At 44.2% G+C, this 27494-nt stretch overlaps 1 protein-coding gene and 1 long non-coding RNA gene across 2 annotated transcripts in view; one reads left to right on the forward strand and one right to left on the reverse strand.

Moving 5' to 3' along the window:
• LOC144600243 (uncharacterized) overlaps positions 1 to 23566 on the forward strand; it is a 50782-nt gene extending 27216 nt beyond the window's left edge. The window contains exons 2-3 of the long non-coding RNA XR_013548107.1: positions 5301 to 5338; positions 23499 to 23566. This is a non-coding gene — a long non-coding RNA (uncharacterized LOC144600243). The remainder of the gene's footprint in view (positions 1 to 5300; positions 5339 to 23498) is intronic.
• Positions 1 to 24677, reverse strand: part of LOC144600241 (serine/threonine-protein kinase 32A-like) — a 299488-nt gene extending 274811 nt beyond the window's left edge. The window contains exon 1 of the mRNA XM_078411793.1: positions 24570 to 24677. The gene's annotated coding sequence lies outside the window, so the exon portion shown is untranslated. The remainder of the gene's footprint in view (positions 1 to 24569) is intronic.
• Between the last annotated feature and the right edge of the window lie 2817 nt (positions 24678 to 27494).

The raw sequence follows: 27494 nt of genomic DNA on the forward strand, positions 1-27494 counted from the left end.
AATATTTACACATAAATACGATTTTCAGCCTTTAAAACCAACCCTGCTGCTAATGAAACAGGGTAAAAGCACAAGAAATGTGTAGGAAGGAACTGCAGATGCTGGTTTAAACTGAAGATACACACAAAATGCTGGAGTAACTCAGCGGGACAGGCAGCATCTCTGGAGAGAAGGGTCTCGATGCAAAATGTCACCCATTCCTTCTCTAAAAAGATGCTGCCTGTCCCGTGGAGTTACACCAGCTTTTTGTGTCTTTCTTTAGGGAAAAGGCACAACCTGTATTAGAGGGCACATGCTAAGGAAATATTTGGAGCAAACGTGTTGGAGTTAAAGTGTTAAGGAAACATTTTCAAACAAAAGCAATGGGAAATCTTTACCAAAGATAGACACAAAATGCTGGAGCAACTCAGCGGTCAGGCAGCATCTCTGGAGAAATGCATAGGTGACGTTTCGGGTCGAGACCCTACTGTTTTGTGATGAAAATTGAGTTCAGGAAAATCTACATTGTTATTTATGTTGTCCCATTTGATAAAATATCATTTCTAACCTGGATATGACTTCATTACCTCTGGACTGTAAACACTTGAAAGCTATTGAGTTATGAGATTCAAATGAATAATTGGAACGCATAGACTGTACAAAATTACAATGGTATGAGGGATGGAGTGTCATTTGGAAGTAATCAAGAAAATCAGTATTCCTGCATCATTCAGCGTAAGTCAGCAAACCCCATTAAAGCATCTGACATTTCAACACTGACGCATTGATTAACAACTTTAGAATAATTAAGGCTGTCTTTTAAAAGCCTTTAAGTAGCAACACCAGTCATTGCAACAAAGAAAAACTTACCCCAGCAGATGAAGTAAGGCTTTCTCTTAAAGGCCCCGTGTTGAAATAAGTTGATGAGGTAGATGCAGAAGTAGACTGTACAGTTCTCCTTCACCCAAAGTCTGCTTCCCACCTGAAACCCCACAAATCTTGCACCTTATCATTTGCACCCTTAAATATACTTGACAACTTAGCACACCTGACAACTAACCATATTGACTTTATGGCCGAGTAAGCATGCCAATGCCTTTACTTCATCAGAGGACTAAGGGAATTCGGCATGCATTACCACAGATTCACCATAGAAAGCATTCTATCTAAATGTATCATAGCATGGTTTGGCAACTGCTCTGCCCAAGGCCACAGGAAATTGGAGAGAGTTGTGGACGCAGCCCAGTCCGTCAACCAAACTAACCTCCCCCTCCATTGGTTCCATCTATACTTTACCCTGCCTCATGAAAGCAGCAAACATAATCTAGGACCATTTACACCATGATCGTTCCCTCTTCTCCCCTCCCATCCAGCAGTGAAAGCACACTATCAATTCAAGACCAACTTCTTCCTGGCTATTATTCGACTACCGAACAGCCTCTAAAATGCTAAACATGTATTCCTGATCTTCCAACCTACCTCATTGTTTCCCTGGCACTTTTTTTTGTACCTACACTTTCTCTGTAGCTATTACACTTTTTGCACTCTCAGCAATAGTTATGCGTGGTGTGATTGTGCTCAAGCATGGTATGATTTGCAAAACTTTTCAGAATAAACATCATTTTGTCAAAACAATGCTTTTCAGTGCATCTCAGTGCCTGTGACTGTGATAATAAACTGATAAATGACCAAGCCCATATCCTGGGATTGTGCCCCTGATACCAGACCTTGCTGCTGCTGCTGGCAAAGTCTGTGAGGCCCTCTGTGCATCCCTCTAAATATTGTATGTCCCAATATGATGTACTCACATTCTTCTAATCTCCAATGAATACTGTACAATCATACACAATCTCTAGCCATAAAATAACTCTGCCCTCTCAGACATGAATTCAGTGAAAGCCACTGCAAGCCAATGACATAATTTCTCAGTGCTGAGATCAAGACTGCACACTGTCCTTCAGGTGTGGTATCACAAAAGACCCACAGAATCCAGCAGGATTTCCTTACTTTATATTTGCTCATTATTCACAAAATGCTGGAGTAACTCAGCAGGTCAGGCAGCACCTCAGGAGAGAAGGAATGGGTGACGTTTCGGGTCGAGACCCTTCTTCAGTCTGAAGAAGGGTCTCTCCTGAGATGCTGCCTGACCTGCTGAGCTACTCCAGCATTTTGTGAATAAATACCTTCGATTTGTACTAGCATCTGCAGTTATTTTCTTACACTTATATTTGCTCATAATCTGCGCACAGTGAAGGCAAATGGGTAAATTGTACAATTTATTTTCCCAACTTGCTACTCACCTGAATGTTACCTGGGCATTTCCTGGATCAGCATTTCTAGGTCCTTCTCACCACAAATATCCACCAGCTTCTCACCACTTAAAAAACATTCTGGCTTTGTTCTTTAGAGATTTAAGGGCTTGTCCAACTTAGGTGATTTTAAGGCGATTGCCGGCGACTAGACTGTTGCCGAACGTTTGCCGGGGTGTCGCGGGCATGATCGTGAGGAGTCTTCAATGAATCGTAGCGGATCTCGGTGTGTCACGGAAAAATTTTCCAGATAGAAATTTCTCTGCGACAGCTGGCTTGTCGCCAGGTATCGTAGCTTATTGCGGGCGCTGTCACATGGTGTCCCCAGGTTTGCTAGGTTGTCGCAGATGCATTTAGAAGCAAGTAATATTAAATTAAGAAAAGGCATTTGAAGATACCAGAAGATAGTTTTGCTTAACCAATTTATTTACTGTCCGAACATTTGACAGGTAGACTGGAGGCGACAGTTTGACGTGGGAATTTCGTGATGTTTCCGAAGACGGTGTAATCGCTTAGCCAGGTGCTAGTTTCACTAAAAAAGTAACTTGTATCGACCTGACTCAGCATTGTCGTGGTCATTGTCGTGGTCATTGTCGTCAGATAAAAGAAAATTCAGCGATCTGCTACGACTTTGACAGTGGCCGGCAGTCGCCTTGAAAATCGCGTAACTGGGACAGGCCCTTTAGACTTTAGAGATACAGTGCGGAAACAGGGCCTTCGGCCCACCGAGTCCACACCGACCAGCGATCACCACGTACACTAGCATTATCCTACACACTGGGGACAATTTACTATTTTACCTGATGCCAATTAACCCACAAACCTGTACGTCTTTGCAGTGTGGGAGGAAATGGGCGCCCCCAGAGAAAACCCCCGCGGTCACGAGAACGTACAAACTCTGTACAGACAGCACTCGTAATCAGGATGGTACCTAGGTCTCGAGCCCTGTAAGGCAGCAACTCTACCGCTGCGCCATTCTTTACTTTTTAAAATAACCTTGCTCTTTCTCGTATTCCATAGAAATTCTAGTCCTCCTTTCAGCTGAAGACCAATACTTTTTATGCATGTTTTACCTGTGTCCTTGATTTTAATGATCTGTAAGCCTGGTAGTAACAACCACTTTGTTCTTCCATTGTTCTATTCCCTGGACATTCTAGAAATGATTCTGACTGGCCTTTCTTAGTTCAAAGAGCATGGCCACATACTTCCCCACATTCAATCTGCCAACGTTGGTCACCTTAACATCCATCCACACAACTTCTTGTAACTCGTTTGTAAGTATAATCTGTACATTTGGAGGTGCACCTTTATTGCAGTGCATTTCCCAGTGTTTGAATTCCTATTTCCTGTGTTCTGTTTGTAATAACCCAGTTCATTAGATCACCAGCACCACTACCCTAAATTGGCACTACAAACACTTCTCAAGCCCATTTTCATCTAATGCTTCATTAAACTCTGTCCACTCACATGGCCTTGACTCAATTCCCACAGCCTTTTTAAAATCATCTGAAATTCTGTACGTTTTTTTTAATCCAATCAATCTGACAAAGGATGTTATGTGTAAGAAGGAACTGCAGATGCTGGATTAAACTGAAGATAGACACAAAAAGCTGGAGTAACTCAGCGGGACAGGCAGCATCTCTGGAGAGAAGGAATGGGTGACGTTTCGGGTTGAGACCCTTCTTCAGACTGGTTAGGGAAAAGGGAAACAAGAGATATAGACGGTGATGTGGAGAAATAAAGAACAATGAATGAAAGATATGCAAAAAAAGTAGTGATGATAAAGGGAACAGGCTGTTTTTAATTGTAAGCGGTTTTTAGGGTGAAAGTGAAAAGCTAGTGCGACTTGGGTGGGGGAGGGATAGAGAGAGAGAGAGAGAATGCCGGGGCTACCTGAAGTGAGAGAAATCAATATTCATAACACTGGGCTGTAAACTGCCCAAGCAAAATATGAGATAAAATGAACGAAAAATCACATTCACAATCTCAGTGCTAATAATTGCCATGGACCTTGAACATCCACCTGAAATCATGGATAGGATCTGCACTGGAAATGGCCCATCCACTGCAGTAGCACCCACTCATTATTCTAGCCTGGTTTATTGAACATATATCAATCATCTGATTGAGAGGAAAGATTGTCTTTATTATGGCACAGCTATTAATTGTAGCCTAATCTGAACTCTATCTCTATTAATCCTAATTGATTGTTATTTTGTGATTACAGTCTGTGCCAAACATGTTCCACCTATGATAAACACAAAATGCTGGTGTAACTCAGCGAGACAGGTAGCATCTCTGGATATGCTGCTGGTCCTGCTGAGTTACTCCAGCATTTTGTGTCTATCTTCGGTTTAAACCAGCATCTGCAGTTCCTTCCTACACATATTCCACCCATGTTTCCTTTAGTCACTGAAGATCTGCAAACTGTCCCAGGGTTTAGTATAAATTCCTTCACTCCAGTCAGAAGAAGAACCTCAATTAGATTGTAGGTGAAAGTAAGGATGATATAAGACTTTGTCTTACTCCTTATGAAACAGCTCCCTTTCTAACCTGTGATATTACCCAGCTTTAGTCTTTGAAGAAGAAATGATATTTTATGGAAACATTGAAAATACATTGTGTGCTGCTTTGTTTAATTGGATAGATCTGAACTTTGATGGGCAACTTATGAAAACATGAAGGTTAAGATAATTAATTGAAGAGTAGGAGGATGTTTCAATGGAGTATATGGAGCTGTTGGTCCTGATGGCATATTATTATCCTGCACATTCTATGTAGTTCCTTCTAATTCCAATGTTTATTAGTGCCTGCTTCTCTTTAGTGCCATCTCAATCTCCATAGCCAGTTGTTATTTACTTCTGAAAATATCTACAAGCTTTGGAAATTGAAAATGATATAATTAGAAACTATTTTGAGAAGAAGCTTTAGTGAAAGATTCGCTTCAACCACAAAAATAACAAGGAAGCTACTGATCAAATGTATTCATCTTTGCTTTTTTTTTTCTTCCAGGGACATTAAGCCTGACAACATTCTCCTTGATCATTATGGTAAGTGACAAAGTACTTGAGGTGAAAGTAAATTAAACTTGTTAACACTTAATTCACGATGTGCCCACTGCTTACTATATAAAAAGTAATACAGTGTAAGGTGTTTTTAGATAATGTTAAGATCACCGTATTGGGTTAGCAGATCTGCGATGGGCAATTATGCAGTTACAATAGACCTCGGTGCCTGGAATAGGAATAATGGCAGCTTTAGATGGTAATCCTGGTGGAAATCACATACGCATTGATGCCATGAAGATAGAATCAGAAAGTGGGCAGCACCGTGGTACAGCAGTTAGTGCTGCTGCCTCTCAGCATAAGGCACCTGGAGTCTGTCTGGATTCAGACCTGCAATGATGCGTGGATTAGCTCATTAAGAGGAAATTTAGAAGGCAATGTGGTTAACAAGGAAAATCCTCATAGTATAGGCATCTTTGACCATTCTTACAAATTATACAACTCATCAGAGACACAAGACACTAAAGATGCTGGAATCTTCAGTGAAAAAATAAACTGCTGAAGGTTCTCAACGGGTCAGGCAGCATCCATGGAGGGATGTTGGGAATGCCAATTATCCATTTCTCTCCACAGATGCTGCCTGACCCGCTGAGTTCCTCCAGTAGCTCTGCTAGATACCGGATAATAGAGATATATCAAGGAATGGATAGCAGGTTGGCTGGATGGCAGAAGGCCAAGAGCGGCAGTAAAGGGGCTTTTTCTGGTTGGCTGCCAGTAACCAGCGGAGTTCCGCAGGGTTCGGTGCTGGGGCAACACACTTCACGGTGTATATCAATGATCTGGATGCGGGAATTGAAGGCTTTATGGCCAAGTTTGCAGATGATAAGAAGGTAGGTGGAGGGGCAGGTAGTGTAGAGAAAGCAGGGACTCTGCAGAAGGACTTGGACGGGTTGGGAGAGTAGGCAACAAAGTGACAGATGGAATACAGTGTGGAGTCATGCATTTTGGTAGGAGGAATATAGTCTACACCTCTAGAAGGCTGTGGAGGCCATGTCAATGGATATTTTTAAGGGGGAGATTGACAGTTTCTTGATTAGTTCAGGTTGTCAGGGGTTATGGGAAGAATGTGGGAGAATAGGGTTTAGAAGGAAAGACAGATCAGCCATGATTGAATGGCAGAGTAGACTTGATGGGCCGAATGGACTAATTTTGCTCCTGTAACTTATGAACTTATGAATGTTTGATATCATTCCTTCTCACAGTAAGGTTAAACAGCCAGGACTATAATATGATTCATTGTTGAAGACTATATGTTCTGGTAGATTTTGACATTCAGAAGTTTTTCTTGCCCTCTCTATGTTATATTCTGTGGTGCTGTATTTCCCATTGGTTTAATGTCCAACTACTTGGCATGACTGTCAATATTAACTACGCAATGGTCATTTCTCTTTTCACAAAAATCTCCTTGCATTTATTGAATGCATTTCTTGGGTCATGCTCACACTTGCAATGTTGTTTTCATTGTCATTGATCAGCACAGCTGACAGATAGTTCATTGGTGTGTCAAGTTCTGCCAAATACTGACCCAAACCTGGCTAGTGTGCAAAACTGTGAGAAATTGCCTTCACTGCTCCTATATCATTTGTAGCTCTCAGGATCTTTGATCTTAATATAGCATGCCCATTATAATATAGCATGCCCACAAGACAACCCATTATGTTGAAAATAAAACAGACTGAGCTCTCGCGCAAATGCACGCACCTCCAAAGCTCACCACCAGGTCTTTCTAAGTTGACTATACAATTTATGAAACTGTTACTGGAAAGCATTGTTTACTTGGGTTGGGGTGTGTATAGCACATCAACATCAATATCTGAGCACCCGTGAGGTAGTCTGGACAATATACCCAGCACCATTCCACTTCAAGATCTTTTATTCCATTCTGTAGTCAATCTGATAGAGAAAAATGACTTATTGGTGTTTTTACATTGTGGCCATTGGTGGAAAAGCTGATTTTGGGCATAATATGATTAGGTCTGAATAATTATATGTCACAAAAGATTTAATTGAACCTTCTAGAAAAACGATAGTGAGTACAAGAGTCTGTTTTACTGTTTTTGAGTAATTTTGGACATTGTTCTGTCAAAGTGTGATGTAAGTCTCAGGTTCCTCCTGACTGTCAACCCTTAAATGCCTGATTACTGTTCCAAGATCATTCCCTGAAGTTTCACCTTAATCCATGGATCAGGTGTAATGGACACAAGATGTTTTACTCCTTCACTGTACCCTTAGACAATATATCCTTCAATAATTGAAGCATTGGTGTTACTGTTGCCAAATCAAACTTCCTCAAACTCAATTGCAACAAATCTGAAATCATCATCATTGGTCCAAAAATGCTCACCAAATCCACCCAAAACTTCATCCTCAACATTGATGGTCTCCCAGTATCCACCTCACCTCACATCCGGAATCTTGGAATCATCCTTGATCAAACCCTCTCCTTCGACAAACACATCAAACACATCACAAAGACAGCCTTCTTCCACCTCAAAAACATTGCCCGTCTCCGTCCATCCCTCTCCTCCACAGCTGCAGAAACCCTCATCCACGCCTTCATCACCTCCCGTCTGGACTACTGCAACAGCCTCCTCTATGGCGCACCCTCAAAAATCATCAATAAACTTCAATACATTCAAAACTCCGCTGCCCGTCTACTCACACACACCTCGATCCGTGACCATATCACCCCCGTCCTTTATAAACTCCACTGGCTCCCCATCCCCCAGAGAATCCAGTACAAAATCCTCCTCATAACCTACAAAGCCCTCCATAACCTGGCCCCATCCTACCTGACCGACCTCCTCCACAGGCACACTCCCACCTGCACCCTCCGCTCTGCCGCTGCCAATCTCCTATCCCCCCACATCCGGACTAAACTCAGATCCTGGGGGGACAGGGCTTTCTCCATCGCTGCTCCCACCCTATGGAACTCACTACCCCAAACCGTTAGAGACTCCCCCACACTCACCACATTCAAAACATCGCTGAAGTCTCACCTGTTCAGTACTGCCTTCAACCACTGAAGGTCACCTCACCTACTGTCTCCTTTCTCTGTTCATTTATTTATTTACTTATTTATCTATTTATTAATTTCCCTATGTTCTCAAAATCTCTGTAAAGCGTCTTTGAGTATATGAAAAGCGCTATATAAATAAAATGTATTATTATTATTATTATTAAATCCAATTACAAATATGCATAATGTTATATCAATCCTAATAATGACTCATGTCAGCTACATTCTCAAGAGTCAAGAGTCATGAGTGTTTTATTGTCAGATGTCATAAGTCCCAAAACGGAACAATGAAATTCTTACTTGCAGTAGTACACCAAATATGTAAACATGGTATTCTGTTAACACCGTAATAACCAGCAAAAATGTTCAGTATTTTGCACACACACATTTCCACACACACACACACAATAATAATGTAAAGAAAAAAAACATGCCCCCAAGTCTAAAAAGTTCAGAGCTTATTTGGAGGTTGTAGTGCTTAATTGCCTGATGGTTGCTGGGAAGAAGTTGGTCCTGAACTTGGACTTTACAGTTTTTAGGCACCTGTACCTTCTTCCCGCCAGGGTGGTGTGGGTCTCTGATGATGTTAGCTGCCTTTTTGAGTCAGCAACTCCTGTCGATCCCTTCAATGGTGGGGAGGTCAGAACCCGTGATAGACTGGGCAGTGTTCACCGTTTTTTTGCAAACTTCTTCATTCCTGTGTGTTTGAGTTGCCAAACCAGGCTGTGATGCTACCAGCCGATATGCTCTCTGCTGTACTGCCTCGAATTTCTGAGAGTTTCTAGAAAAAAAAGATATGTGTGGACCTCTCCTAGTATAGCACTTTATTTCTTGCGGAATGTTAATCAAGATCTCTACTTTAATGCAGGATTATACCCTTATTCAATGTCTAAATAATGACAAAACCAAGAAGCTACCATAAATAAACGTGTATAAGCCTAGCTGCAGAACATTTGTTGCAACAATTTGGTATGTCAGCCTCTGATTCTCTGTTGAATGGATGAACGAGATTAACTTCAAATTGGCTCCATCTATAATAATTTTTCAGAGCTGTGTTTTGGCCTGTTCAGGACTTGCTGAGTATATCTGATCTTGTTAATTTGACATGCCATTAATCTGCCCATGGTGAGGAGCCAGCGCTGCCGTCGCAGCTGCGGCTTGCCTGCAGTCCGTCTGTCTTTTGTGTTTTTTGTTGTTTTTGTGTGAGTTGTAGTTTTAATATGGTGTAGTGTTTGTATGTTATGTGGGGGGGAGGGGGTGGGAGGGAACGGGAACTGTAAAAAATTCTCTCTCCCGAATGGACACACGAACTTGTTTCTGTGTCGTGTCTCCGTTCCCGTTGCGGCCTACCAGCGGCCATGCACCTGGGACCACCTGGGACCACCTGGGGCTCTGGTTCGCAGAGCCCGTGGCCCGGACTCACCACCTGCGGCGCTGGCCGCCTTTGGATGCTGCGGGAGCGGCTGCGACTCGTCTCCGGAGGCTCCAGCGCGGGCCGCGTGGACGTCAGAAGCCCGCAGGCCCCTGGGTGGGGGCCGACATCGGGAGCTCCGGCAGAGGCAGCGTGTTCGCCCGCCCCGAATCGCGGGGCTTGGGTCGGCCCACCGTGGACCTTTCACCGTCTGGCGCGGTCTGGAATAGGCCGTGGACCTTTCACCGTCCGGCGCGGCGCTCCAATGTCGGGAGCTCCGACCGCCCCGACGTGGGAACTACAACAGCCTGACCTCGGGAGAAGATGGCAGGGAAGAGAAAAGACATTGTGGCCTTCCATCACAGTGAGAAGGGACTGGAGGAGACTCACTGTGATGGATGTTTCTTTTGTTTGGTGTTATTGCATTTTTATTGATTATTCTTATTGGTCTTAATGTTTCAACTGCGGGTAATGTTTCATTTCACTACACATTTATGTGTATGTGACAAATAAACGACTATTGACTATTGACTATTGATCTGCCTGAGGAGTTCAGTTTCCCTGTGAGGAGGCTTCATTATCCAGAAAGACTTCAAATTCTGACAACAATGAGAGGAATTGATCAGGTGAAAGCACAGAGTCTATTGCCCAGAGTAGGGGAATGGAGAACTAGGAAGACATAGGTTTAAGGTGAAGGGAGAAAGATTTAATAGGAACCTGCGGGGTAATGTTTTGGAATACGGAAAACCCTGTACGGAACATACTAAGGGGGAAAGTTACTCTGTGCCACAGTTTTACACAGAGGGTGGTGGGTGAATGGAACGAGGTGCCATAGGAGGTTGTTGAGGCAGGTACTATTGTAATGTTTAAAAGACATTTAGGTACATGGATAGGGTAGATTTAGAGGGATATGGGCCAAAAGCAGGCAGGTGGGGCATGTTGGTCGGTGTGGGAAAGTTGGACCAAAGTGCCTGTTTCCACGCTGTATGACTCTATGACCCTATGACTAACCTTTTGCTGTGATTTGCGGTGCACATGTATCTCACTCATGCCACCAATCATGTAGACATAAATCCTCACACTCGCTAAAATATCCCCCCTGCCCATACAAGTACAAAGAGCACTGGGAGGAGAGAGGAATGTCTTGACGGAATGGTTGAATCACATTACAGAGAGGAAGTAATTTATGGATTATGTAAGAAATTTATGTTGTGAACTGCTAATAATGCTCATCATTAAATGGTGAAGCTCTAAATGTTGAAATTCTCTCTCAAACCCTCTGGGTTGAGTCTGAAGAAGGGTTTCGACCCGAAACGTCACCCATTCCTTCTATCCAGAGATGCTGCCTGTCCCGCTGAGTTACTCCAGCATTTTGTGTCCATCTTCAGTTTAAACCAACATCTGCGGTTCCTTCCGACAACAATCTACCGATCCAAATGTCTTTCAAATTTGTTATTGTACCTGCTTCAACCACTTCCTCTGGCAGCTCGTTCCACATATACTTGGACTCTGATTGACATGACATCAAGAGGCAGTTGAATTAACTACTTCTCTTTGACAGTCTTTGCAGGAGAGGGGTTTTGGGCACTGAATAATTTTATATGACTTGTACACTGACGTCCACAAATTATTTTTTTGACCATCCGTCAGTTGGCAGTCTCTGCAGTGAGTGGAATCTTGCTCCTTGCAGCCTCACCACCATCACCCATCTCCATCACCAAACAAGCAGCAAAAAGACATGTTTTCCTTTGTTCACGTGGTACATTTCACCTATCTTTAAAGTTACCAGAATTGTGGAAAAGGACTGTTTCCCGAACAGCAACAAACACTCCAATAGGCCAAACTCCCACACTCCAAACACGTACAGGTTTGTAGGTTAATTGGCTTGGTGTAAATATAAATTATCCCTCGTATGTGTGTAGTGTAATATTGTGCAGGGACCGCTGGCCGCACGGACTCAGTGGGCCGAAGGGCCTGTTTCCACGCTATATCTCTAAACTAAACTAAATTTAAACTAAGGAGCAGAATACAGAATAGTGCTGAACTACCATCTACCTCATTGGTGACCCTTGAACTATCCTTGATCGAACTTTGCTAGCTTTATCTTGCCCTAAACGTTATTCCCTTATCATGTATCTATACACGGTAAATGGCTCCACGGTAAATCTCCCAGATGTTCTAGTGGCAAGAGATCCTAGGGTGACGGAGGAACTGAAGGAAATCCACATTAAGCAGGAAATGGTGTTGGGTAGACTGATGGGACTGAAGGCTGATAAATCCCCAGGCCCTGATGGTCTGCATCCCAGAGTACTTAAGGAGGTGGCGCTAGAAATTGTGGACGCATTGGTGATCATTTTCCAATGTTCTATAGATTCAGGATCAGTTCCTGTGGATTGGAGGGTAGCGAATGTTTTTCCACTTTTTAAGAAAGGAGGGAGAGAGAAAACAGGAAATTATAGACCAGTTACTGGTCCATCAGTGGTGGGGAAGATGCTGGAGTCAATTATAAAAGACGTAATTGCGGAGCATTTGGATAGTAGGAGCAGGATCGTTCCAAGTCAGCATGGATTTACGAAAGGGAAATCATGCTTGACTAATCTTCTGGAATTCTTTGAGGATGTAACTTGAAAAATTGACAGGGGAGAGCCGGTGGATGTGGTGGACCTTGACTTTCAGAAAGCCTTCGACAAGGTTCCACATAGGAGATTAGTGGGCAAAATTTGAGCACATGGTATTGGAGGTAGGGTACTGACATGGATAGAAAATTGGTTGACAGACAGAAAGCAAAGAGTGGGGAAAAATGGGTCCCTTTCAGAATGGCAGGCAGTAACTAGTGGGGTACCGCAAGGCTCGGTGCTGGGACCGCAGCTATTTACAATATACATTAATGACTTGGATGAAGGGATTAAAAGTACCATTAGCAAATTTGCAGATGATACAAAGCTGGGTGGTAGTGTGAACTGAGAGGAAGATGCTATGAGGTTGCAGGGTGACTTGGACAGGTTGTGTGAGTGGGCGGCTGCATGGCAGATGCAGTTTAATGTGGATAAGTGTGAGGTTATCCACTTTGGTGGTAAGAATAGGAAGGCAGAGTATTATCTGAATGGTGTCAAGTTAGGAAAAGGGGACGTACAACGAGAGCTAGGTATCCTAGTGCATCAATCACTGAAAGGAAGCATGCAGCAGGCAGTGAAGAGAGCCAATGGAATGTTGGCCTTCATAACAAGGGGTGTTAAGTATAGGAGCAAAGAGGTCCTTCTGCAGTTGTACAGGGCCCTAGTGAGACCGCACCTGGAGTACTGTGTGCAGATTTGGTCTCCAAATTTGAGGAAGGATATTCTTGCTATTGAGGGCATGCAGCGTAGGTTTACTAGGTTAATTCCCGGAATGGCGGGACTGTCATATGTTGAAAGACTGGAGCGACTAGGCTTGTATACACTGGAATTTAGAAGGATGAGAGGGGATCTTATCGAAACGTGTAAGATTATTAAGAGGTTGGACACGTTAAAGGCAGGAAATATGTTCCCAATGTTGGGGGAGTCCAGACCAAGGGGCCACAGTTTAAGAATAAGGGGTAGGCCATTTAGAACTGAGATGAGGAAAAACTTTTTCAGTCAGAGAGTTGTGAATCTGTGGAATTCTCTGCCTCACAAGGCAGTGGAGGCCAATTCTCTGAATGCATTCAAGAGAGAGCTAGATAGAGCTCTTAAGGATAGCGGAGTCAGGGGGTATGGGGAGAAGGCAGGAACAGGGTACTGATTAAGAATGATCAGCCATGATCACATTGAATGGCGGTGCTGGCTCGAATGGCCTCCTCCTGCACCTATTGTCTATTGTCTATTATGGCTCGATTGTAATCATGTATTGTCTCTCTGCTGACTGGATAGCGCGCAACAAAAGCTTTTCACTGTACCTCGGTACATGTGACAATAAACCAAACTGGTAATACTCCCGATGTTTTCTGGGTCAAGGATTCCCAACGGGTGAAGAGCTGGGAAAGAGGAATGTAAATGTGTTTATTTCACCAAAATACAGTGGAGTTGTTTCTCAGCACCAGATGTTACTTCATTCCAGAAGGGCGAGCAACCAAGAGCACTGGTAGAGAGCTGGGAGTGGGTGCAGTGCGGTCATGCTGTTGAGAAGGGTGAGAGAGTGCAGGGATGGCTAAGGAGCAGAATGAGTGAGCGAGCATGAGCAGAGGATGCATAATTAGGATAATATTTTTAAAGAGTTTGGGTTCATAGGTTAGATTGATTGTGGGATAGCAGACATTGGGAACATCGATGATTGTCGGGAGATCAGCAGTTTCAGTCTTTTGGGGTAGATTGGGGATTGATGATTTTGAGATCAGTAATCTGGAGAAGACATTGAGGTGATGGGGTATGGTGATTTACAGGGAGGCTAGAGAGGTACAGGGACCTCCCTGGAGAATTCCTTCCATTCCTGAGAATTGATCATAACACCAACAGGCCACTAATTGGAAATATGACTGTGAACTGTTCCCACCCAGCAGAAGATGCCTGTAGCCCTGCAGCAGCTGGTAAATCTATACCACCGGTCTCCAAAACGCTTGAGTTCCCAAACATATGGGATGCACATAACTCAGGCGCGTGTAAGATGGGGATGGCCTGTAATTATGAAGGTATTAAAATCTACTTTAGAGACGACAGGGGGAGGGGGAACAGCCAATAATCACTGGGAGATCAGGTTGAGGGTAATGGGAGGAGTTAGAAGCAAAATGTGTGGTTAGGTATCACAAGGGAGAGGGTCACTGATTGTGGGGAAATTCATATTGGTGGCATGGGGAAGGCAGCTTAGAGCAGTAGTCAAAAGGAGATCAAGGAATTGATGAATCTAGAATCGTCAGTGATCCTTGGTGAATGTGGTGGGGCCCCTTGGTGATTATGTGGGAAATGGAAATGGTGAGGGGGAAGGGGGCAGTCTTGGAGGGAGACTGGAGATTTAATAAGCGCACGTCCTTTGGTAATGGGTGGTGTTCATGGGGAGGCTTGGAAATGTGGACATTGATGGATCATTAATGAAGACTGTTATTTGGAGGGCAGAGATCATAAAATGTGAAGGCCAATGAACTTGGGAGAGCGGGAAGCCAGTGGAGGCAGAGAGGTTGTAAGGGGTGGTGATCATCGTGATAGTGGAGAGATTAAAGCTTCCATGATATGATGGTTGGTGGGAGGGGAAGGGTAGTGATCTCAGGGAGATCAGAGATGAGAGGACAATGGGAGATCATGGTCGGGTATCTGTGATCAAATGGAGATCAGGTAGAGGAGGTCCTACTGCAAGATGGCTCCAAAATGTAGCGACACTTTGCGTGCTCTTCCCAGAGAAGGATCTACTATCCAACACAATTGTTCTCCTTTTCTAAATCTTTTTTCTACCTGTAAACATTGCACCATTTGTACATTTTTTATTGCCAAGAAACTGATGTGCTACAATGTCCTACACTGCCGAGAACTATCTTTTTCCTATTGTACTTGAGTTTGAACTGATTGTGTCTGTGTGTGGTATATCTGATCTGTTTGCAGACCATGCAAAATAAAGCCTTTCACTGTACCTCAGTACATGTGACAATAATAAACAAACCTCAACCAAAACTTACAGCAGACAGCACTGACAACAGAGAGATCTAATTATGTGCTAACAGACCTGTGGAAATTGAGATCAGGTGAGAGTCCAAGGCAGACCTGGGCTTCATGTTGAAGTGATGCAGATTTTACAGCTGTGCACTTCTCATTGACTATGCCCAGTTGCCATCCTATGTTGGTCCTCACCCTTGTAGTTCTATCCCCATATCTTTTCGAGGCAATATGCAGAATCCTACTCTCAAAGGCTTCTCCATTCAGGAATTTCACAGCCATGCATAACATTGTCATCAGATGCCCATCTTTAAAAGGCCATGGGGGAAGTGTATTGAACAGAAAGTCCTGGCTGTTGTGTGCCCACTGGCAGCTGAAGGTGCTGGCCCAAGGCTAGGAGGTTAGTTTCTGTCCAACCTAGATCAGCTCTTGGTTAGAGAAACCACATCCGGGCCCCTGTGCTCTTCCAAATCCGATCCGGTTGATTGCACAAGAACAGTGCATTTAGACAAGCATGAGAGGCATGGATAGGTAGATTGCCAATATGTTTCCTATGGTCAAGGTATCCAAAACTAGATTGAGGGGTAAATTCTTCACACTGAGTAGTTAGTAGCTGGAATGAGCTACTAGAGAATGTGGTGAAAGCAGGAACAGTAACAATATTTAAGAACATCTGGACAGGTACTTGAATGAGCAAAGCCCAGCAGGATATGGAATTAATGCAGGCAAGTGGGATTTGAATAGGTAGGCATGATGGTCAGCAGAGATGCAGTGGTCTGTATATTGTACCACTCTGTGACTATGAACCATACTGCTGGGAAATACACTCTCAGGACATCACAAAGGGCTTTAAGTTAAATACGTGCTTTATAAATTATAGTCACAGAAAGAACAGTTCACAGCTCACATAGATCTATGAACATTAGTTGCATTAGGTTAGAACATCTTAAGGCCATTGGACAACACGAGGTTCTGATGTTGTGCCATATCAAACTCTTCTGCAGTAGTAGATCTAAGGGCAAACCCTCTGGTGCAAGAACAGCTCACAACTCATCTCTGAATGCCAGTGAACATGACAGAGAAAAACTCATGAACAGACTATAATTGACACCAGGAACTGCCAGCAGTCCACAGTGTCTGCATACCACAGGTCATTTGTTCTCCTCACACCATCGAGCTGAAAACTGTAATGTTAGCATCACAGAAAATTCTACTTCCCAGCACAAACTGAGCAGAGAGAGAGATAGTTTAGTTTAGAGTTACAGGGTGACGTTTCGAGTCGAGACCTTCAGACCTGTAACTTCTATACTGTAACAAGTAGGTTCTCAGCCTTCAGGACTTACACTCATGGATGCAGATGATAACAACCATGCTCATAACCGTGATATCATGGCTGAAGTTGGGAAAGGTACAATCCCTTTGGAATGTTGGAAGGGATGGGAAAGAGTGGTGGAAAATTTGGAAGCCACAATGGATGAGTTGTTAATTGCGGAAGCTGGTGGAATGGATGGCAAAACAAGGGGAGAGAGCAAAAATATGGAAATGCAAAGGCCACTTTATCGAGACACAAGAGACTGCAGCTACTGAAATCTTGTCGACATTTAGGCTGAGATGCAGGGTCTCGGCCTGAAAGGTCGACAATTCCTTCACCCCCACAGATGCTGCTCGATATTCTGATATAGATAGAATCCGGTCAATCAGGATAGCGAGAGGAGAGGGTTACACTGTGGCATAGCTTGGCGGAAGTAAGATGACATTTTCAGGCAGAGATGGAAAAACTGAGAGAATGGAATAGAGTCTTTGGGTGAGTTGGGTTGGGACCAAGCGCAGTTGTTAACTCTAGAGGTCAGTGGCTAATGTTGGACATTGACTGAAACCTGTCTGCAGAAATGATGATTGAGGTGGGAGGAGTCAGAAATGGAATGCGTGATGGTGAATGAAGAGTGCAAAATTGCAACAAACCAGATGACATTTTTAACTTCAGAGCAAGAACAGGAGACAGCCATCATGTTGGATTGAGATAGCACAAGGTTGAGTTACTGGACTAGTTTCCAGTGGTATGAATATTAATTTCTCTAATTTCAAGTAACCCTTGAATTCCTAGCTGATCTCAGCTTAAGAAGATAAAAATATACTTTAGTTTCAATATTCTCATCAGAATAAAATTCAGCAACTGGAAAGTTATAATATCACAGGCGGATTCTAATGACATTGCTTACATAAGATTGACTTTGCTGATCTTTCTATATATTAAAAACTTCTAATGATGAAGAGAAATCACCCAAGCCTGCAGACTGTGAAAATTACAGGTGCGTGTTTTAATTGTGATGCCTGTAAATCAGATTTACTCAGCAACCTCATTACATACCAGTCATCGTATCACCTAGCGACACGGTGGCACAGTGGTAGAGTTGCTGCCTTACAGCGCTTGCAGAACCAGAGTCCTGGGTTCGATCCTGATTACGGTTGTTGTCTGTACGGAGTTTGTACGCTCTCCCCGTGACCGCGCGGGTTTTCTCCGAGATCTTCGGTTTCCATCCACACTCCAAAGACGTACAGGTTTGTAGATTAATTGGCTTCGTATAAATGTAAATTGGCTCTAGTGTGTGCAGGAAAGTGTTAATGTGCGTCACCCATTCCTTCTCTCCAGAGATGCTGCTTGTTCTGCTGAGTTACTCCAGCATTTTATGTCTACCTACTTATTTTAGACATCTCCTTGGGCCTGGAGAGGAATTTGGAGTGGGAGGGAAATGATGCAGCAATAAAAACCAGCAACATAGGTATGGCTAAGAAAGAGTTCCAGCTGAGGGAATGAACAGCTTGGATCTAAATATGAATTATGAACCCACACAGGTAATGATGTCTGAATTATAATCTGCCATGTGTGGTGGTAGGCAGTATATAGGACTGTTCGGTACTTTGTCTAGGGTGACCACAGTGGTGCAATGGTAGAGTTGCTGCCTTACAGCGCTGTCTGTACGGAATTTGTACGTTTTCCCCGTGACCGCGTGGGTTTCCTCCCACACTCCAAACACATGCAGGTTTGTAGGTTAATTGGCTAGGTGTAAGTGCAAATTATCCCTAGTGTGTGTAGGATAATTAATGTGCGGGGATCGCTGGTCAGTGTTGACTCGGTTAGCCGACGAGCCTGTTAACGTGCTGTGTCTCTAAACTAAACTAAACACGTGACAGCACTTGTGTACTGCCTAGGTTGTATGCAAAACAAAGCTTTTCACTGTACCTGGGTACCCTCGGTACATGTGACAATAAAGTATCATTCATTCATTCATTCGTTCATTCATTTATTTATTTATGTGAGCGACAAGCAAACTGGTCAATAAGAAACATACCTCAGTGCATGAGGCATTGGCAGTAAAAGTTACAGGATGTACAGTTGTTGGCTACAGATTCAGCTGAGTCAACATGGTTTTGTGCAGAAATAGTATTTGACAAATTTTAAAGAGTATTTGAGGATAAAAATTGTATGGTGAATAAAGGTAAATGTGTTTGGATTTCCAAAGACATTTGATGAGGTCACTTCTCTGGATATGATATTTGTGGTGGGTAATAATACTGTATTAGCATGGACAGGGAATTGGAAAACTAACAAAATAAAGTTTGGGAGAAATGGGTTACTTTCATGTTGGCAAGATGTAACTAGTTGCTGCTGTAATGATCGATACTGAGACCTCAGCAATTTCTAATCTACATCGATGTCCTCGATGAAGGGATTGAAGCTATTGTAGCCAAAAGCATTGTTCTTTGAGATTTGGGAATTTCTGATGAAGCCTACCATTTTTGCCCATCCCGTAAGCCCAAAGGAGATGGTGGTGAGCCATCATCTTGAATTGCAGCAGTCCTTCAAGAGAAGGTATTCCCACAGAGCTGTTGGAAAGTGAAAATAAGAGTGACAATGTGTTTCCAAGGGATGACTCAGAGGGGGATCGGCTGGAGGTGGTGCTCGCATGCATCTGCTGCATCACAGGTTTTGTGTTATGTTTAGTTTAGTTGTGAAATACAGTGCGGAAACAGGCCCTTCAGCCCACCAAGTCCACACTGACCAGCGATCCCCACACATTAACACTGCCCAACACATGCTGGGGACAATTTTACATTTATACCAAGCCAATTAACCTACAAACCTGTACGTCTTTGCAGTGTGGGTGGAAACTGAAGATCTTGGAGAAAACCCACGAGGTCACGGGGGGAAAGTCCCGTAGTCAGGATCGAACAGACAGGCACCCATAGTCAGGATCGATCCCGGGTCTCTGGGCCTGTAAGGCAGTAGCTCTACCGCTACGCCACCATGCCGCCAGTTATGTTATATTAAATTGCAGAGTTGCTGTGAGCAGCTAAATGAATCCCTGCTACTTATACTTCTTATGTTCTTGTCTTTGGGAGAGTAGTCTACGTGAGTAATGGTGGTGCATTTTGTGGTTGGTACACACTGTAGGCAAGGTGAATCTGATGTGGACAGAATAAATGTTGAGGGTGCCAGATGAATGGATTGCTTTGTCTACTTCTTGAATGGTGGTAGAGCTGCACCTATCTGGGGAAGTGGAGAATATTCCATCACACTCCTTGCTAGTATCTTGTAGATGAAAGAAATACTTTGGGGTGTGAGAAAGAAAGCCACTTACTGCAGGATACCCAGCCTCTGACCCGCTCTTGTAGCCACGGTATCAGCTTCCGGTCAAAGCTGACTCCTAATATGGTGATGGTATGTCTAGGGAGGAACTGTTGATGCTGGTTTACACCGAAGATAGACACAAAATGCTGAAGTAACTCATCGGAACAGGCAGCATCTCTGGATAGAAGGATCTATCTGTGGTGATGGTACTACTTGGTGATGCTAAACCCATTGAATATCAGGTGTAAGTAGTAACTCTCTTGTTGGAGATGATCATTGCTCAGTACTTTTGTGCCTTGAAGACTTTGAATGGACTTTCCAAATGACTTTGTTCATGATTCAAAAGAAGTGAGAAAACAAGATAATGGAGATAATGGGGAATGAGTGGCACAATATTTGACAGAGTGTAATATGGGGATATAAGGTCATCCACTGTTGGAGGACAAGTACAAATGCATCAGATTGTTTTAGTGGAGAGACAGCAAAATGCTGCTGTACAGAGAAATGGGAATATCTTCACAACAAATCAGCATGCTGTGAGAGTAAATCAATAGGAAGGAAAATGAATGGTCACCTTTGGTGCAAAAGTGATTCAGTACAAAAGCACAGCTGCCTTGCAGCTATAGAGTTTTGGTCTTATTTTAGGAGCAGTACTAGACAAAGTTCCTCGTAGGGTTTCCATTGTGGGGAAATCGCGTTTAAAAAAATAAAAATTGTTTAAAAAAATAAAATGAATCTCAATGGGGGGAGAGGAAGGGGGGGGGTGGACAGGGGTGGGTTGGGGGAGGAGGGGGGAATGGGGTGGGGGAGGGGAAAGGGTAGAGGGAGCCACTGACATCATCCTGCCAGCGGCCATCTTCTTTCTCCTTCACTGTGGTGCCGTACTCCTCCAGGGGAGGGGGAGCACAATTAAAGGTGGTACAGGGAAGGGGAGAGGGTGTGACCGAGGAGACCTGGACCAAAAGCCTCTCCTGTATTGGTGTAGCACCCTCAACCCCCTACTCAATCTCCCATATCCCCCCCTCCCTACCCCCCACTCTCCCATCGTCCCTGACCCCCACTCTCTCATCCCCCACACATGCTGTCTCCTTCCCCCCACCCCTCCTCCTCTCCACCCTCACTCTTCTCTCCTCCCCACCCCACCCTGCCCTCCTCCCCAGTCCCACTCTCCCTCCCTCCCTCCCACCCCACTCGCTCTCCCCCATTCCCCACCACCCTCCATTCCCCCACTCTCTCCACCCACCATTCTCTCCTCCCCAACCCCCCATTTTCTCCTCCCCCAGCCCCACTCTCTCTCCCCCACCCCACCCCCTCTCTCCTCCCCCTCTCTCCTCCACCCACCCTCACCCCCCTACCCCCACCCTTCCCTCCACCCACTCGGCGCCCACGTCCTCTCCCCCCGTGGAGCCGTTCCCTGACCCCCACTGTCCCCCTTCCCCCCCACTCCCACTCTCTCATCCAACCACCTCCCCCACCCCTGCTGTCCCCTCCTCCCCACCCCTCCTCCTCCTCCCCACCCCCACTCTTCCCTCCTCCCCAGTCCCACTCTCCCTCCCACTCCCACTTGCACTCTCCCCCCCATTCCCCACCACCCCCCTTTCCCCCACGCTCTCCTCCCCCCACCCCCCCATTCTCTCCTCCACCAGCCCCAATCTCACTCACCCCCACCCCCTTTCCCCACCACCACCTCGCTCTCCTCCCCCACGCCCGCCTCCCCCACTCTCTCCTCCCCCCACCCTCACCCCCCTCCTAACCCCACCCTTCCCTCCACCCACTCGGCCCCCACGTCCACTCCTCTCCGGGGAGCCGTTGGCGGCGAAAGGCACTTACCGAGCGTGCAGGGAGGAGGAGTGAGTGCCGGACTACTCGAGCCGGGCAGCGGAGGTGGGACTACTCGAGCCGGGCAGCGGAGGCGGAACTACTTGAGGCAGGCTGGCGGGTCTGGGAGAGTGGGGAGGGGAGAGAAGCGAGAGGAGAGAGGCGCGCACAAGATGGCGGAGCGTGAGGAGGAGGAGAGTCGCCGCCATCTTTCTGAAGTCGCGACGGCGTCCATCTTATTTGTGCGAGTGAGGAGAGGCCGTGCGTGGTGACGTCATATGCACAGCATGAAAAAATGTGTTTAGAAATGAGAGTTTTAAAGTTTAAAATGTCTGTAACAAAAGATATACGACCAAATTAAATAAAACTTGTTATAAACAGTCGCCAGGATAGTGGTGATTAAGGTGGCGCTAAAATTGTGGCGCTATGGTTTACCGTTTTGGCTGCAGGTCCACATGTTATATATATTTCTACATGAATTGTACGGGGGGGGGGGGGGGGGGGGCTCGAGCTCATCTCACAGGCGCACGGGTCCCATTGTGACGTCACATGGTGAAGACCTTCAATAAATCGGATAGAAATTAAATGTTTTCACTTTAAAACCTCTCTAACTTAAAAAATGAACGACCAATTTAAATGAACTTGTTGTAGGCACCAGCGGCAAGAGTGGTGATTAAGGCGGTGCAAAAATTGTGGCGCTACGGTTTACCGTGTTGCCAAAATCACAGATATAGACGTATATATTTATATATTAATATAAATATGTGTATCTGAGTTTTGGTATATAGATAGATACTTGCATTGGATAAAGTTCAGAGTCATTACATTCAGGAGCAAAACTGAAAGTGCTGGAGGAACTCAGCTGGTCAGGCAGTATCAGTGGAGGGAATGAACAAGTGACGTTCCGGTCAGGATTCTTCTTCAGAATGAAGAAGTCTACGGACCCAAAGCATTCCCTCCACAGATGTTGCCTAGCCCACGGAGTTCCTTCAGCACTTTCTGTCTGGCTCATGATTTCAGCACCTGCATCTCCATCATTACTTTCATGCCACTATTGAAGAGATTATAAAAGTGAAAGGGTTGAGTATATTGTTCCGATACTCGGACTACTTTTTAAGAATGAGAAATTACCTTTTCGAAATGTACAGGCTTGTCCATGTAGGATTTGATCAGGAGGGTGTAGAGTGGATGTATCCTCTTATGGGGTCAAGGACATGGGCTGAATTTACATTATAGACAATAGGTGCAGGAGTAGGCCATTCGGCCCTTCGAGCCAGCACCACCATTCAATGTGATCATGGCTGATCAGGCTCTATCAGTACCCCGTTCCTGCCTTCTCCCCATACCCCCTGACTCCGCTATCCTTAAGAGCTCTATCTAGCTCATGATATCCATGGAGTGTGGGGCTGTGTCTCATAGAGTTGAGTTTATCTATTGTCACGTGTAATAAGGTACAGTGAAAATCTTTAGCACCCTTACAGCATTAACACCATTGCAGCATTAACACCATTACAGCATTAACACCATTGCAGCATTAACACCATTGCAGCATAATTAATGCCAGTTTCAGGGTGAGATATCCCCAACTTCTACAAAGACAATTTGATCATCTGTATTTTACCAGTTGACATTCTGTGTGTTAATCATCTGTTTTTTAATCTGAACCTTTCCAGGGCACGTGTGCATTAGTGACAAAAATTGCGGCAATGGTGAAGGAGGAGAAAGAAGCGTCTATTGCTGGGACAATGCCGTACATGGGTAAGTGTGGGTGCTTATGGATGGGCAGAATGGAGAAAAGCCCTTGCATTTACATAGTACCTGGCTTGACTTCAGGAGAAAGCATTAAGAATCTGCTGAGAGCTGGGTCGAGCTGGTGCCGTTTATTTTGGAAAGTAAAATTGAAGGAAAAATGGGATTAACGGAAAATTCATTATTTCTATTTTCCAATAATTGATCACCTCAGTACTATGAGTATGCAATACCATGTATTTACTCTTCAATACTATGTGTCATTGTTGCAAATCATGTGTCATTGTTGCAATTTTACATTTCTAACACTGCTCACAGTTAAGCATTTTAATCTGATTTCCCAATTCTCTTAAGGCAGTGTTTCCCAAAGTGGGGTACGTGTACCCCCAGTGGTATGCGAAAGGACTTCAGGAGGTACGCGGCAATTTTCAGCTATGTACCACTGAAGCATAGATTCATTATTAGAAAAAATATACCGTGGTTACGAATTATTTTATACATACATATATATGCAAATAACATATATTTTGTATGAATTCTCCTCCTCAACTCGTAAATTTTCATTTTCTCGTTTTGCGGCAACTTGTAAATCGTTTTTCTAGCCCTTGAATTCTCAATTATGGATCACAGGTTAACAACTGCGTGTATAAAATGCACAAAAGAGAGCAATAAGGAAGATAGAAGTAGCCGCAGACAACTAGAAAACGTCGATATATCTGGACCAGATGAATGACAAGTTTGAGTGAGCAAATTGAAGACAGTGTGATGATTATTATAATAGAGCATTTACAGAGTTTACAGATGAATCTAGAAAAGTATTTCCCGAAATTGGACATAGATATTGAGTGGATAAGATACCCATTCAACATCAATCAATCAGTGCCAAAAGGTCTGTCACAAACACATTATCTTCATTTTGGTTACAAACACAAAATGAATTTCCAGAATTGTCAGATAAAGCCCTGAAGTTCATGTTTCCATTTCCAAGCTCATACCTGTGTGAAGTTGGATTTTCACCTCTTGTGGACATTAAGATGAAGAAGAGTCTGAAGAAGGGTCTCGACCCGAAACGTCACCCATTCCTTCTCTCCCGAGATGCTGCCTGACCTGCTGAGTTACTCCAGCATTCTGTGAAATAAATACCTTTGATTTGTACCAGCATCTGCAGTTATTTTCTTACAAGACAAAGAAGAGGAACTGCATATTAGATGTCAAACTGCAACTGAGGTTGAAATTAACAACTACAGGGCCAAATTTTGCCAAAATATTTTCCCAACATAAGCAATTTCATCCTTCACATTGATGATAAATTATTTTAATTAAAAATGTATTTAATGGATACTTTATTAATTTTATTCTAGTAATTATACATTATATTATAGAAAACTTTTGTTTACATGCAAACCTTAATCCAAAATAAAAATGTATCCAATTTTTATCGACTTTTACAATGAAATACGATTGTTTTTAACGAGGGGTACAAGATGCTTATGAAAACATGGCTATCAAAACTTTGGGAATCACTGTCTTAAGGGAATCTTCCATCACGCTGTGTCACTGTCCTTATTTACTCTCGTTCCATACCTAAATTCATACATCTGAAATAGGTTTTGAACTTCATCAAGTTAATATCACTCTGTTACCCAAAACTTTCCTTATTATGCTGTTACTTTTTAATCATGAGTCATGAACATTATTATATTTTAAATCGTCCAGTCCGTTCACAGCACAATGTTCTGCACAGCTGCCTCAAATGTATTTCATGCTCATTTTAAAACCCATATTTCCTCATTTGACTTTGCAATTGTGTAAGAAGATTAAAAGATGTCCATGATTCACGCTTTGTCTCTTTTCACAAGATCCCTTTATTCCTTGGCTGTCTCTTTGTCCAAAAGTGTAACCATTGTTCAGGCACTCATAGACTTCTACCACCAAAGGTTTATTTCCATCAATATTTCTTAACTCCACACAAACTGATCCTCCTTGCTGATTTTCTGGGCCAGGTCTCTTTCCCATTGCTGATTCAATGCCATCCTTTATTTTCAGAGCTACCCACCTTATTTTCCCTTCAAGATTTCCTGTTGAAATATTAAGTACTCCAGAATATTTGGTTACCAGTGTGGTCATCTTGCAGCTATGCTTCTGTAAAGACTATTAGGTCCACACTTGTGCACATTAAACATGACCTCTTCTCCGTTGTTATGAAAGCTATGCACCTTCAGAGAAATAGTTTTAACTTTGACCCTTCCTTGTACACTCCAATTATCATTCGTTGTGTCACTACACAGCAGTGTATTGTTAACCTCTTTAAGTTCCTAAAATTCCCCTTACTTGAACCCTACTTCAAGTTGGGGTTCAACTTCAACCCTACTCCCCTCAGTCTACCACCCACCACCACCCAATCATCACTTTAATTTAAAGTTGCAGCACGATGGATGTAAGACCCATTCATATGTTCATGTGATAGGAGCAGAATTGGGCTCTCACACATCTGAGCTATGCATTCAACCCTTTGATCTCCATCATCCTATTTCCGATTTGCAAATAGCCAGAGATTTTTTTACCAATGTTTTTCTGCTTGTTAATTGTAGATTGTAGACACTCATTCTGCCCCAGTAGAATCTCTTAGTTCTATCTCTTGAGTTGGTTCATGCATGGACCCTAATGGCAGGATCCTCCCCTTCCCATTCCTGCTTTCTGTCGCCACCGTGAGGAGATGTCGTGAACCCTGACTGTGGGCAGCCACCACTGTCTCCAGCACAGAGAACATTTTCTGTCACCTTGGTAAGCTGGCCCTGACACGATGCTTCAACCAGAGGTGACTTTCCATTTCACTACACCCGCTGGTGTGCCCTGCTCCACCTGCTGAGTTACTGCTCATACTTTGCACACAGCTGTCTGCATGTCTACTCAACTCAAGCTGCCTGCCCACTCTAAATCTACACAAGACTGGGTGCCGTTGTGCTTGAAGGTTGCAAGTACACAAAATGTGAAGGGCTGTTGGAAGCAGGAGAGCTCTGAACCATTTAAATATTGTAAAGACACAAGAATCAGCAGTTGCTGGAATCTGCATTGTTTTTTTTGCTGACTATTATACATATCATATGACGGACCGCGGCTGTGGACGGGGAACGCGCCTGGAGGCCTTTATCGATGTGCCGCGGTCTGCATGCCTCCCGGATCGCCGCATAGAAGCCCGGCCGGGCCCCGCGGGTTGGAGTCCGGGTCGGCGGAGCGGCCGACGGAGCCCGCGGCTTGGGCCCGAGTCGCCACCACGGAGGCGTGAAGTGGGGCGTCGACAGCGGTGAGGCGCCGGTGCTGGTGAAGACTCGTGATGATGGGGCCTCTGCAGTGATGAAGCCTCGCGGCGGCGGCGATGCCTCGTGGGTCAACCCGTGGTCGACGGGAGCATGGGGGAGCCATGGGGGGGGAGAAGAATGGACAATGGAGACCCGGCGTGGGGAAACTGCTGTGGGGGGGGGAGAGAACAATAGTAGGAGCCGGGGTGCTTTGTAACTTTGTCAGCAACGTAGGCGGCTGCTATTTGATACATTGGGTATGCAGCAAAGAATCTCACTGTGCCTAGTCACATGTGACAATAAAGTATTCCATCAACTAAACTAAACAAAATTAAAAAAACTAAAAAATAACAACCTTTTGCAGCTGTTTTGGTATATCTTGGTACCTTACTTAAATGAGCAGCAACCCAGAAGACCCCAGTTGAGAAGATGTAATTAGCAACTTGAAGGGAATACCTCTGGTTGAAGCATCGTGGGCAAGTTAGGGCAAGCAGGTGAAAATGATTGTTCCGAGCTGAGAAGCCTTAATCTCCGAGCCTTTCCCATTGACACCAATGCAGGAGCATTGTATCCAGAGACTGTTTCATACAAGAGCTGAGGGGGAAAAATGGGCAGGTCGAT

Source organism: Rhinoraja longicauda, chromosome 14 (genome assembly GCF_053455715.1).
Source record: "Rhinoraja longicauda isolate Sanriku21f chromosome 14, sRhiLon1.1, whole genome shotgun sequence".
Classification (NCBI taxonomy): Eukaryota; Metazoa; Chordata; class Chondrichthyes; order Rajiformes; family Arhynchobatidae; genus Rhinoraja; species Rhinoraja longicauda.